Source organism: Arachis ipaensis, chromosome B05 (genome assembly GCF_000816755.2).
Source record: "Arachis ipaensis cultivar K30076 chromosome B05, Araip1.1, whole genome shotgun sequence".
In the NCBI taxonomy this organism is placed as follows: domain Eukaryota; kingdom Viridiplantae; phylum Streptophyta; class Magnoliopsida; order Fabales; family Fabaceae; genus Arachis; species Arachis ipaensis.
The window spans coordinates 106,635,023-106,649,772 of NC_029789.2; the positions used below are offsets into that span (position 1 = coordinate 106,635,023).

At 38.4% G+C, this 14,750-nt stretch overlaps 1 protein-coding gene across 10 annotated transcripts in view; it reads right to left on the reverse strand.

The window, feature by feature from the left end:
* LOC107643800 overlaps positions 1-14,750 on the reverse strand; it is a 30,479-nt gene that overhangs the window by 11,793 nt on the left and 3,936 nt on the right. The window contains exons 6-7 of one of the 10 annotated variants that reach the window (XR_002363322.1): positions 14,323-14,436; positions 12,806-14,207 (exon numbers count right to left, since the gene is read on the reverse strand). The exons of 8 other annotated variants lie outside the window; for them this stretch is intronic. The gene's annotated coding sequence lies outside the window, so the exon portion shown is untranslated. Of the gene's footprint in view, positions 1-12,805; positions 14,208-14,322; positions 14,437-14,750 lie in introns of those variants that run through there. One more of the 10 variants, XR_002363323.1, reaches the window with a different exon arrangement.

Genomic DNA, 14,750 nt, shown 5'->3' on the forward strand with positions numbered 1-14,750 from the left:
TCCATATTTCCAAGCCCACATTATCAAGGTTCGGACCAACCAGCCCATAAAAGGTATTCTGCAGAAAACAGATTTAGCAGGAAGAATCTTACAATAGGCGGTCGAGTTGTCCAAATTCGACCTTCAATATGAAGCTCGGACAGCCATCAAATCGCAATATTTGGCCGACTTCATTACAGAATTTACAGACACCCCAGAAATTCCTACAGAATGGAATCTTTATGTAGATGGTTCCTCAAACAAAATTAGAAGTGGCGCAGGCGTGATTATTGAAAGCGACCAGGAAACCCAAATCGAACTTTCCCTCAAATTCGGGTTCCCTGCCTCGAACAACCAAGTTGAGTATGAGGCACTACTAGCTGGTTTGAAATTGGATAAGGAGGTTGGAGCTCAAAAGCTTATCATCTTCAGTGAATCACAAGTAGTCACCTCACCAATAATATGGAGTTACCAAGCCAAGGATCCTACCATGAAAAAGTACTTGGACAAAACCAAGGAACAGCTCAGACAACTCGGGGAATATGAGGTCCGCCACATACTACGAGAACAGAATGCTCGAGCTGATGCACTCTCAAAATTAGCCAGTACCAAACCAGGGGGCAACAATAGAAGCCTCATCCAAGAGATGCTGCAGAACCCGTCAATCTCGAAAGAAGAAAAGATCCTAGCCATAACAGGTCTGGATCAAGGATGGATGGCTCCCATAATTAATTACCTCAAAACAGAAACACTCCCTACAGATAAGAAGGAGGAAAAGAGATTAAAACGGGAAGCACAATACTACACCATCATAAATAATACTCTATATAAGAGAGGGATTTCAACACCACTATTAAAATGCGTACCGACTTCCAATACAAAAGAAGTTTTAGAAGAAGTACACAGTGGCATCTGTGGCAACCATCTCGGAGCACAGGCACTCATCAAGAAAGTACTCCGAGCTGGATTTTATTGACCGGCCTTACAAAAAGAAGCAACAAAATTCGTGAAGACATGTCCACCATGTCAGAAACATGCCAATTTTCACATCGCCCCGCCAGAGGAGCTCATTAGTATAACCTCACCCTGGCCATTCGCAAAATGGGGACTCGATCTTCTCGGACCTTTCCCTCAAGGATCGGGACAAGTCAAATTCCTCATACTGGGGGTAGACTATTTCACAAAATAGATCGAGACAGAATCCCTAGCTAATGCCACTGCTCAAAGAAGTTGAAAATTCTTATATAGAAACATTGTCACAAGGTTTGGGGTTTCATACTCTATAACCACAGACAATGGCACTAAATTTATAGATACAAGCTTCAGAAAGTTGGTGGCTGATCTAAACATAAAACACCAATTCACATCCGTAGAACACCCCCAGGTTAATGGACAAGCGGAAGCTGCTAACAAAGTCATATTAGTCGGGCTCAAACGGAGATTACAAGATACAAAGGGAGCCTGGGCCGAAGAGCTCCCACAAGTCCTATGGGCATATCGGACAACTCCACACTCCACCACAAAAGAATCACCCTTCCAATTAGCTTACGGAATGGAGGCAATGATCCCAGTGGAGGTCGAAGAAGGGTCGCCCAGAGTGATCCACTACAATGAAGAGGCCAACTCCCAACTTCAAAGGGAAGAACTAGACCTACTTTCAGAAATCCGAAAAAAAGCTCGGATCAGGGAAGAGGCATTAAAACATCGAATGGCTTCAAGATACAATCAAAAGGTAATGCCGCGAGGTTTTGTCGAGAACGACCTCATTCTAATCCGAAATGATATCGGAACAACTCGACCTGGAGAAGGAAAGCTGGCAGCAAACTGGAAAGGACCCTACCGAGTCATAGAAGTACTTGGAAAGGGCTACTATAGACTGTCCGAACTTGAAAGGCGAGAGCTTCCTAGGTCATGGCACGCCTACAACCTACAAAGGTATTATAGTTAAAGGTAATAAGGATCTTAGGATAAGGTGCACTCTTTTTCCTGAAAAGGTTTTTTAATGAGGCACCAAGCCAAGATTCATGAAATACCTAACTTAGAGGAGTAAAACTCCCACGTGTATATATTTGCATATTTTTCATTTTGAAATAAAGTTTTTCAAGATTTCCTACAAATCCTTTATCAAGACGCATTAATCTGAAACGCAAAAAATTCATCGCCCGATTATAAAGCTACAGATCGGCAGAAAGTGAAAGTTAAATTCACTGCACAATCACGATAAAGACCAACAAAGATAAAAACCAAATTCATCAGAAGGTCCACCAACGGGGATCAAACCCAATTTCTACGAAATCGGCAAAGATGAAAAAACGACAAAAACAGAAATAATGCAAGAAGTTATCGAAAGTGATCCATAGAAAGGACCTGACGAGGTCTTAATAAAAATGGGTTGCTAAAAATAACTTAAAAGACAGGCCGACGTATAGAAGTCAGACCAGTCGATCACAACAAACAAAGTTATAAAAAGTAAATCCCTGGAAAGAGGCCTGGCCAGTCCTAAAAAAAGAGGATTGCTAGAAATAACTTAGAAGGGACCGACGTAAAGAAGTCGGCCCAAAAACCAAAAAGTTATAAAAAGTAATCCCTAAAAGAGACCTGACAAAGGTTCAAAAAGAGGATTACTAGAAATAACTTAGAAGGGACCGACGTAAAGAAGTCGGCCCAAAACCAAAAAGTTATAAAAAGTAATCCCTAAAAGAGACCTGTCAAAGGTCCAAAAAGAGGATTACTAGAAATAACTTAGAAGGGACCAACGTAAAGAAGTCGGCCCAAAAACCAAAAAGTTATAAAAATTAATCCCTAAAAGAAACCTGACAAAGGTCCAAAAAAGAGGATTACTAGAAATAACTTAGAAGGGACCGACATAAAGAAGTCGGCCCAAAACCAAAAAGTTATAAAAAGTAATCCCTAAAAGAGACCTAACAAAGGTCCAAAAAAGAGGATTACTAGAAATAACTTAGAAGGGACCGACATGATGAAATCGGCCTCCCACAAGACAAAATTATAAAAGTAATCCACAAAAAATATCTGACAAAAAAATCCAAAATGGAATACTAGAGATAACGTAGAAGGGACCGACATAATGAAGTCGGCCCGACCAAGATGCCAAAAATGAAAAGGTAAATCCATGGAAGAGACCTAACAAAGGTCCAAACAAAATGGATTACTACAAATAATTTCAGGCCGAGATGAAGAAGTCGGCCGACAGAAGGCATACAAGTTGGACCCAGAAATCCGCGACCTCAAGAGAATCAAATATGAAAGTACGAAGGAAATCAAAAGAGGTCGGATGACAAGGCTCCAACACTCCCAAGAACCTAAAAGGTGTCAGATAGGTGCAGATAAACATATCACTCAAGAAACAAGGTTATAATAATAACAGGACTCGAGAGGCCACCTAAAGTCAACCCCAAAGAGCCTGAAAAGCTACCTTTGTTTTTCCAAAAGTAAAGTTGCTAACAGAGAAGCAACTAAAGGTATCCAACAGTTAGAAACCACAAACTACAAAATATAAAAAGTTCAAAGCCCACAAGCCGGGCTATACACAAAAACACCAAGAAATAATCATTGAGGATCCAAAGATTTCTTAGTTGCAGCATCACGGGGTGAAGGAGGGCGAGTCTAAAGAGGCACCGCATCTACCGTCCCATCATCCCAGTTCAAGATCTGACAATCAGGATCCGACTCGAGATGACCACCTGCATGAGTTGAAGAAGTTGGCGTAACAGAGACTTTGGCAGAAGGCACAGGAGGAGGGTCGATATCATCATCATCATCAGGGTCATCAAGGACGATCTTACCATCTTTTACGATATTGTCCAAGCTGAAGAGAGTAAGGTCAAGCTCGGGTGCAAGAACTCGAACTTGATCCTTCAAATTCTCATAAGAAGCATTTATACTGCCTACAAGATGACCTTGGAGCTCAGCGTAATCAACTCGGGCAGACTCCAAATCCTCCCTAAGACCCATCATCTCCCTGTAGGTCGTGACATAACTCTCCTTGTACTTCAAAGCCATATCTTCAGACAACTTGGCAGAGCCACCAAAGCAGTAGCCCGAGTCTTCTCCCCCTCCAACTCTTTCTCTAACTTGCCCACCTTCACCTCGAGCTCTTCCTTCAAACCCTTCATCCGGTCAAACTCCAACTTAGCCTCCTCCATAAAGGTCTTTGTAGCATGAATGGGAAGATCATGGGCAGTCCAATATAAAGCCGCCCCATGTGTGCCATCTTGATGCTGCTCCGAGTAATAAAATCCAGATGGCGAAGAAGAGAAACATCGTCAGTAGGGATGGTACCATAAGGACCAATTAGTTTGTCCACAAACTCGACAGCATCAAAGTCAGGAGCATCAAGGTTAAAGGGCTCAACTGTTTTCTGTTTTTTCGAAGGAGGAGCGCTGGTAGGAGAAGAGGTAGTAGCAGAAGTCTGTGGGGGATCGACCAAATGAACCCGAGGGGTAGGAATCATCCTCCTCGGTCCAGGAGAGCTCGGTACCGATGGCTTCGGCAAAGCATGAGAAGATCCTTCCCCAGCCACCTTGGCCGAGATGTTTAGAGCCGCAGTCGCCTTCCTCGCCTTTTTAAAGGCCTTCATGGAATCATTATTTTTAACCATCTCTGAAAAAACACAACAAAAACCCAGTTACAAATTGGAAGAAAAAGAACAAGCTCGACAAAAATAAAACAAAACGAAAACAAAATAAGTCAACCACTACCCAGCTCAGCTCGGAGAAGCGAGGGATCCCCTAAAAAACTTTTAGTGTCAAGATAAGGAGGTTGTCCTCAGTTCTCCTCCAACACATTAACAAAGGCCTGTTCGACCTCGTCCAACATCTCCCATGAATACCACGACACCACAACATTCTTTTGCCACTCTAAAGGAAAGGCGGGCTCGTCATTCTCATCCAGAAAAAAGGGGCGAGCTCCTTCAACAACTCGAACCTTAAAGAAGTAATTATTGAAGTCTCTAAAAGACTCATCATACATCGAAAATACTTTCTTTCCCTGGGCAGACCAAAAAGAAACCCAAGAAGCTTTCTTTTTTTGCAGAAATTCCGGGTTTGGTCAAAACAAAAAGGTAAAGAAAGAGAGTTTGAGAAGACTTAACATCTAGTTCCTAACACAACAACTGGAAAATCTTAACAAACCCCATGAATTCGGATGAAGTTGGGATGGAGAAACATTGCACGACCACAACAAATTGGTCTCAACAGGAGTAAAAGGAAAGGTAATGTTCATTTGGCTGAAGAAATAGTCGTAGGCGTAAAAAAAGGGACGTTCCCCCTGGACCGAAGTAAGGAAACAGACCCTCTCATCAGATTCAGGTGCTACTAGCTCATAATTTTTCTCCTGCTCCCGATTACTACAAATCCTGTGATGTTTTCTCATCTCCACGTAGTACTCAGAATTTACCACAGAAACACACATCAACACGAGGGAGTCCAGCCAGTCTGACATGCCCTCGGGGACTCTAGAAGAGCTCTCGACAATATTTTTGCGAGACGACATGGGTCAACTAAAATCCTACAGTAAGAAAAAGGAAAAGGGGTTACTAATCAAACAGCTCGGGCAAGTCAAAGAGAGCAACTCGGGCATAAATAGATACAACTCGAACTAAAGCATATAAGTGTCAAGAAGTCAGACAAAGCAACAAAAGGAAACCCCAGAACCCACACTAAAGATCCAGGGGCATTCTTTGGAGGCAATTATGGAACAAGGACTCAGGAAAATCTACAAGCTTACATCTCTACATCTCCTAAAAATTATAACCCTCTTTCAACAGAAGCGACACTCCGAGAAGAAAGCCACAAAGCCACAAATCAAATAAGTCATCAAAAATAGCCACCTTTCAAACTACAGTTTCAGTCTATCAGCAAAAGGAACTATCAACAGCAAAATTTTTGCCAAGTGAAAATCATCAAAGATGCAACCTTTTTTCAGAATCAAACAAGCTGTTATCCCAAGAAGCTCCAAAATAAAAAAATACAGAAACAGGTAACAACATGCAAAGCCCTAAAAGCTTCAACCATCAGGAAAGGCGAAAAGGTTCATACAAAAGGACGAAAGAAAATCCCAGAACACACATTACAACAACAATAAGACACATCAAAAGCAGAAAGATCCAAACTTTCTCCAAGATCAGGCAAATGTACAAAAAGCGACTAAAAAGAAGAGAAAGTACTAACCTGTAAAGAGGAGGAAGAGACGAGCGTAAGGAAAAGGTTCGGAGGAAACGGCGGCAACGAAGCACCCTCGCGTCAAAGCGAACAGAAGGAAAGAAGCACCTCAAAGCAAAAATGACGGAATACAAAGGGATGAGAAAAACAAAAGCAAAGCAGAAGCGAAAGGTTTGGAAGCAAAAGAAACTGAAAAGAAGGATTCGAAAATACAAGAGAAAAGAGGGAAACGGCAAAGGGGAAATTAATGAGCATTTAAAAAATCTCACACATTCCCAAGACAAGAGTGCAAATGCAAAGCGCGCACCTTTCAAACTAAAAGAAGCAAAGGAAAATGCTTCACATTCAAAAAGCTTCAGCAGAATCGACCAAAGTGCTCGAGCTCGGCTTTACCAGAGAAGGATTGAAGTCCTAAAGACTAAAGGACTCGACCTCAAAAGGAAGGCCGTACTCGAGCAGGGGCACTATTCATACCCTGGGTCGAGCTATCCGACCCGGGATGTTTGGCGACAAGTCGACCGACCTCTTCAGGTCCGAATTACCCGACCTCTTCTCAAAGAGTTCGGCCCAATCACTACAGAGGTCCAAGAAGGCCCAAACGAAGGGGCACAGCCCAATCTAAAGGCAGTTAAAGCCTAGAAAGATCAGGGCGATTCCCCAGAAGATAAGATGACCTCACTTAAAGATAAGATAAGATAAGATAACTATCTTATCTCCAGGAAGGTCACTCCACACCATTATAAATACACTGGAGCACCCAGGTATAACTCATACTCTGATTCTACTAAAAACCTGCTTAATACCCTTGCTAACTTAAGCATCAGAGTACCTTGCAGGTACCACCATCCTCCGGTGACAAAGGATCAGCATCATCATCAAGTCCACCATTCAGACACGGCGGCTCCAGCCACCACCCACAAGTCGGACACATTGGTGCCAACCACCACAGCAGATCTCATCCGAGATCAACCTTCAGTTTCAGGTAATCCTCGGAACACTAAGAGTGACTACAAATAAGGAGGTTCATGGATCTGGAAATTATATTTACTGTTCATGTTTTTAATCTCTGTACATATCCAACAAAACTATTCTTTAAATCTGGAAGTACGGGCTGTTTAATCTTATCACTTGAAGGGACTGTAGCAGTAAGATCCTTGTTGTAGGGTAGTAAGGCTAATTTGACGATGTTCTTAAATGTGATAAGATCCGAACGTAAAAGTTCCTGGTGGCTATGGATTTAAATATTGTAAAAAAGGAGGGGGGACAATGATAGTTTAGTAATAGTTTAGTGATAATATAAATGTTCTTTCTGAACCAAAGGAGGGCAATGATATTAGATTCCATCTTTTAATATGTCTAACATCTTCCGTTCACTCTCTAGACGTCTCTCTATTAGGGGATCTTCTCTGTCTTCTTCTTCCACTTCTTTACCCCATTCTTCTTCCAATCATCTTACTGAGAAAGTAACTCGGCCTGAAGAACTTTCTCCCAAACACAATATCTTCGAAGATATCAATCAAGCCATAGATAATTGGAAAATAACCAAAATCCCTCAAGATGAGTTATATGTCCCTAATGACAACAAAAGAAAATCGGATTACATTATCAAAATCGCTGAAAACAATATTCCTTTAGGACCAGACTCCGGTGAGGAATTCCATCTTTTAACCAAGCAATCTGTCAGAGAACATGCCCGTCACTACAAATATCTTCACATAGGATGTGTCCAGGTAGCTGTCAAACCTCTCATCAGAGAAGGTCTTAATGCTTCCATCCTTATGTGTCTCAGAGATATTAGGCTCAATGATTTCCAAGATTCTTTAATCGGAACAGTAGAAACAAGTCTAGGACACAGTCCGGTTTACTTCAACTGTTTCCCAAACAAAACGGTCAGTTTGTTAGATGTCAACATCCTTGACTCCCTTTTCCTAAACATCCAAATTCATGGTCTTAACATGAAGGAAGGATCTATCCCAGCTGCTTTAATCTATAGGATTCAATACAAGGTCATGAACACTTGTAATTCTAGAGTCTTTCTTAAATCCAGTGATCGTGAAACTACTTTGTTCGTCACATACATGACAAAGGCCAACGTCACGGTACCAAGGCTCATAAAGTGGGATAAAATTTACCTTCCCCAATCATGGTCAATTGATCAAGCTACTCCAACGCAACCTAGACAAGCACCTCTCTTACGAGAGATAAAACAGGATGAATCAGGAAGAGTAGAGATTTTCTTTGACAGACGAAACTCCTTCTCTTCCAGATCTGAAGCAGGAACATCTAATGATTTTGCTTCAGCAAGAAAATCTTTTTGTGACTTTACAATCTCAGTTTTCAACTAAAATTTCCAAATCCACAAGTTCTGGAATTAATATTTCAGTGGTATAAATAATTTAAATATTTCTCAACCATTTTATCAAACTGATGATGATATTGATTTACAATCTATTCAATCTCCAACATATTCTTCTATGAATGATGATGCCCATGGGTAGCACAGAATTTGTTACAAACAAAAAAGCCTTACGTAAAAATCTTTACTCCAAGGAGTATGATCTCCATAGAGAATGGTATTTATGTACATATACAGCTTCCCAAATCTCATCATTTAAAGAAAACTACTACAGTTTTCTCAATGATGCCAAAATGCATATTCCTTTCTTTGAATGGTTTCATGCTTATTCCATAAAAAATAATATTGATTATCCTTTTAAAAATAAAAATCTTTCGCCATCAGCAAATGTTATTTCAACCTGGAAAGTTAAAGATGAAAATTTAATCAGATATGAGTTTCCTCCAAAAGGATCTTTTGTTATTTCAAATACGGAAGGACATAACCCAGTTATGGCCTCTCCATTTAAAACAGAAAATGTAGATGAAGTTGTTGCCCCAAAAGATATTAAAAATCTCATTGAGCAATCAAATTACACTAATAGGTTTTTACAATGTTTGGGTGACAACCTTTCATCTTCAGGATCTCCTTTGTCTTTGAAAAAATGTCTCTGAAGCCTCTACTTCTAAAACTATTGAAAAACCCCTTTTTAAACCTTTCAAAATGAGTAGCAAGGCTAAACAGAGTCTTAAAACTTCTATTCTAAAACAAGAATCTAGTGATTCTAAAATCATGCAAAAGATCGACCAACTTTTAAATCGTCTTGGTACTGTCCTAAAACCCCTACAAACTCTGGTGAATCTACATCTTGTATACAAACTCGCTCATCCAAGGCCATTAATGCCCTTGACTAAGATTCTAATGAGTCTTCTTCGGACCAAAGTGATAATTCTGACAAATCTACTCTCAAAGTTAGCCCAATTATGACCAATTCTATGACTAAGTGGAAAGGTTTAACCAAACCCTCTGCGCATAGTTATAATCGTATATCTGCCCCTGATCTAGCTCTCGAAGAAAGAGAACTAGGTTTTGTCAGCTTCAATACCAATAATGTCTATGAATGGAATATAGATGGCAAAACCGAATACAATATCATGAGCATACTTCAGCATTTGACCATGGTAGGCACAGCCTATCAAGCTGCTCATGAAACCTCTGAGGAAGCAATAGCCAATGTTATTATTTCTGGGTTCTCTGGTCAACTCAAAGGTTGGTGGGATAACTACCTTTCTGATGACCAAAAATAATCAATCTTTTCTGCTATAAAGGTTAATGATCAAAATGAACCCATCATTGGAGATGATGGGGAACCTATCCCTGATGCTGTTAACACCTTAATTTTTACTATAGCAAGCCATTTTATAGGTGACCCATCTCTTTGGAAAGATTGTTCTGCTGAATTACTTTTCAATCTCAGATGCAAAACTTTGTCTGACTTTAGATGGTACAAGGACGCCTTTCTTACTAAGGTCTATACCAGGGAAGACAGTCAACAACCTTTCTAGAAGGAAAAATTCCTAGCCGGACTTCCTAAATCTCTGGGAGATAAAGTAAGGGACAAAATTCGTAGCTTAACCCCGGATGGGATAATTCCCTATTATGCGTTAAGTTATGGTCAAATTATCTCGTTTATCCAAAAAATTGCTCTAAAGATCTGTCAAGATGATAAAATCCAACAGCAACTTGCTCGTGAGAAAACACAAAATCGTATCGATTTGGGAACTTTCTGTGAACAATTTGGTCTTCCTTCTTGTCATCCAAGGAGATCTAAAAGACCATCAAATCGAAAAGTTTTTAAACCTAATCCTGAAAAGAATTTCAGAAGTTCTAGAAAAAGTTTTCAAAAACCCAAGAATGAAAAAGTTTCCAAAAGAATTTTCAAAAAGTATCCCCAGAAAAACCCCATTATTTGCTATACATGTAAAAAACTGGGACACGTTAGCAAATACTGTAGGTTAAAAGGAAAGATTAATAATCTGAACCTTGATCCTCAGATTGAGGAACAGATTAACAATCTTTTAATTGAAAGTTCAGATGATGATTCTGCACCAGAATCTTCGGATGATATCAATAATATCCAAATCGATGATATTGGATCATCCTCAGATTCTAATGTCAAGGAAATTAATGTTTTATCCAAAGATCAAAATCTCTTATTTGAAGCTATAGAGGCTATTGGTGATCCAGAACAAAAGAAATACTTTCTTTCTAAATTAAAAAAATCTTTACAAAAGAAACAGAAGCCCAAAAATCTTGTCCTTAGCAATAAATATGATGTCAAACCCATTTTCAAAAAATTAGAAAAACAAGTTATTTGTCCTATAACTATTCAGGATCTCCAGACTGAGGTTAACAACCTTAAGAAAGAAATCCATAAAATCAAAAGAAATGAAGACAATCATCAACTCATTCTCTCGCAATTAATGCAAGGTGAAGAGTCTGAAACTTGACTCACTTAAAAAACAACCTGAGTTTTCTGAAAAACAAGAAAATGAAAGTTCTAACGACAATAATGGAAAAGAAATCTTGAGATTAATATATTCTCTTTTATGAAATGTGGTGTTAATATCTGAATTGTCGTTAAAGATTTTGTTCTCGAAAGCATCGCACTCTTTGACACAGGTGCAAATTCAAATTGTATTAAAGAAGGTCTGATCCCCACAAAGTATTTTGAAAAATCTGCTGAACATCTTAGCTCGATAACGGGTGAAAGACTAAAAATCAATTTCAAACTAACCAATGCTTTTGTTGAAAAGGGTAATTTTAGGATTCCAACTAATTTCATCATAGCAAAAGATATAAAAAATGATGTAATCTTGGGGACACCTTTTATAATCCTTTTGTTTTCATACCTAGCAGATTTTTCTAGAATTACCTCTTATGTGGGTGGACAGGAAATTTTTTTGAATTTCTAGACTCACCAACCCATAAAGCTTTAAACCAAATTGAATCCAAAACCAAACAGATTTATTTTTTGAAAGAAGAAATCTCTTTCAAAACCCTTGAATCCCAACTTTCCCAACCAAGGGTTCAAGATAATATCAAAAGTCTTTTAAACCAAATTGAAAAGTCTATCTGTTCAGATTTGCCTCATGCCTTCTGGAAAAGTAAAAAATACATTGTTGATATTCCTTATGAAAAGAATTTCAAAGAGTCACAAATCCCTACAAAAGCTTGCCCCATTCAAATGAATGAGCAGCTTTTGCAACATTGTCAAAAGGAGATAAAGATCTTTTGGACAAAGGATTAATTCGTCCAAGTAAAAGTCCTTGGTCTTGCTCATCTTTTTATGTCAACAAGCAAGCTGAGATAGAACGAGGAACTGCCAGTCTTGTCATCAATTACAAACCTTTAAATCAAGCTTTACAATGGATTCGTTATCCTATTCCAAACAAAAAGGATTTGCTTAATAGGCTAAACTCAGCCAATATCTTTTCAAAATTTGATATGAAATCTGGTATTTGGCAAATCCAAATCAAAGAATCTGACAGATATAAAACTGCATTTACAGTTCCATTCGGTCAATATGAATGGAATGTAATGCCTTTTGGTTTGAAAAATACTCCTTCTGAATTTCAAAAAATCATGAACGATATTTTCAACCTATATTCAAACTTTGCAATCGTTTACATAGATGATGTTTTAATCTTTTCTCAAACTTTAGAAGAACACTTCAAACATGTTAAAACTTTTATGTACATCATCTAGAAAAACGGACTTGCTGTTTCCAAATAAAAAATTGTCCTTTTTCAGACAAAAATCTATTTTCTTGGTCATATGATTTTCCAAGGAACAATAACCCCAATTCAACGATCAATTTTGTTTGCAGAAAAGTTTCCAGATTATATCATTGGAAAATCTCAGCTCCAGAGGTTCCTAGGATGTCTTAATTATGTCTCGAATTTCATTCCAAATCTTAATAATCTTATTAAGCCTCTTCATGATAGGCTTAAGAAAAATCCTCCACCCTGGACTGACAAACATTCTGAAATCATTAGATTTTTTAAAACCAAAGTTCGCAATATTCCTTGTCTTTACCTACCTGTTCCTCATGCATTCAAAATCGTTGAAATAAATGCATCTGATTTAGGATATGGTAGTATCTTAAAACAGAAATTGCATGATAAAGAGTGTATCATTGCATTTACATCAAAACATTGGAATAGTACTCAACAAATCTATTCCACAATCAAAAAAGAAATTTTAGCTATAGTTTTGTGCATCACAAAATTTCAATCTGATTTACTCAATCAAAAATTTTTAGTTCGAGTTGATTGCAAATCGGCCAAAGAAGTCTTACAAAAAGATGTTAAAAATCTTGCATCAAAACAAATTTTTGCCAGATGGTAAGCTATCTTAAGCGTTTTTTATTTCGAAATTGAGTACATCAAGGGCAACTCAAACTCTCTCCCTAACTTTCTCACACGTGAATATTTGCAGGGAATCAAGCAAGATCAGGATGCCTAAAAAGGCAATTATCGCCTCTTCAAGAGGCAAAGGCAAAGGCATTCTCTTAGCCCTTTCAGGGCCATCCAGGCAATCTCAATCTGATCATGAATCTGGGTCTTTAACCCAACAACCCTCCAAAAAATTAACCCAACAATCTATTGAACCAGCTACTAATCAAGCCAAACAAACTAAGGCAGATTACGCCTTCCCAATCCAAACTCTTTTGGCCTTACAAGACCAAGGTGTCACCAAAATCAAAAAAAAATTTTGGGCTGGTATATGCAGTGAGTCAGATGAAGAATTTGACCTAACCCAACTCATATCCCACGCAGCCAAACAAAAACAGTCGCACAAAAACCAAAGGAAAAAGCCATAGCTCTAACACCTCAAACATCCTCAATCACGACAAAAGCACAAAAAGCCCAAGCCGATTATATCTCCACAAACAAAAATTCAAACATTATCCAAATGGAGCCTGAATTTTGGGATGAATCGCCAAACAAAGTTATCCCAAAAATCTTTCCTACCAGATTCCATTTCAAACCAATCTCACCCAATAAAACTTGCCAATTTTATGAGTTCATTTTAGTAGATACTGACTCAGTATCTATTAAACACTACAAGGACAAAACCAATCCTGAACTCATAACCCATTCAACAATTCAAATCCTCAAAGTCCTGACCCCAAAGCAATTTGGGAACAATCTAAACAAAAATCAAAAGTTTTCTCAAAACTATGACCTAATAGGTTTTAATTATTGGGACTACATGGTAGCCTAGACTAAAGTATTTTGGTTTCAAAATACTCAGTACACACATTCATGGTTAATTTATTTTAAAAGAAATTTAAACTATATTTTTTCAAATTGGTTCTACCAATGGTGGGACTTCTTTGGGCCAATCCCAGAAATTCTACCCTCACCTACCGATGAAGGGTATAAATTATTTCAATCAAAATTTGACATCCAGGAAACATGTGTTCCTGTAATATTAAAATTTTTCTCAATTTTTTCATTGTCCTGGGTATTCTCGTGGCAATATAAATATACAAAATCGGACCATCCTAAAGTATTCCCAATCTTACAAAGGCATGCTTATGTCAAATAGTGGTCTCAATTTGATTCATTAATGGCCTATCCAGAAAAGGTTGGAGAATGGTTCAAAACCAATCCTTCACTTGCTTCAAGAAGATGAAGAGTCCTCATCTAAAGAAGAAAGTAATGAAGAAGGTAAAGACAGTCAAGTTGAGGAAGACTGTTTCAAAGTTTGTCTAGCTGATGATTAAAATCGAAAATATTGTAATAATGCCAAGACAATTACCGGAACTATTTGAAACCGGTACTGTTGCTATAGTCTAGGTCATGTTTACCTGTACTATAGAAACAGTAAAATTTCCAATTATAAAAGGAGGCCTCGTTTTCATTGTGAGGGACCCTTCATTTTACACAATCACAGAGAGAGGTTAGAGGGAGAAGCTCTGAGAATTTCCTTGTAAGCTCTCTAGCTCTTCTTCCCTTCTTCTTATCAATCATATTTCTAATTAATAAAATATAATTTTATATCATATATTCCTTTCTCCCTTAGCTAGTGCAGGCGGACTACCGCTAGTGCTAGCTTTCTTCTAATATTAATGGCTGGTTTTACCATACCGCCTTACTAATTATTTAGTTTCTGCATTTTAATTTTTTGTATCATACATACATAACTGCATTTTCTATTTTTGTTTCCCCTTCTTTTCCTTTCCCTTC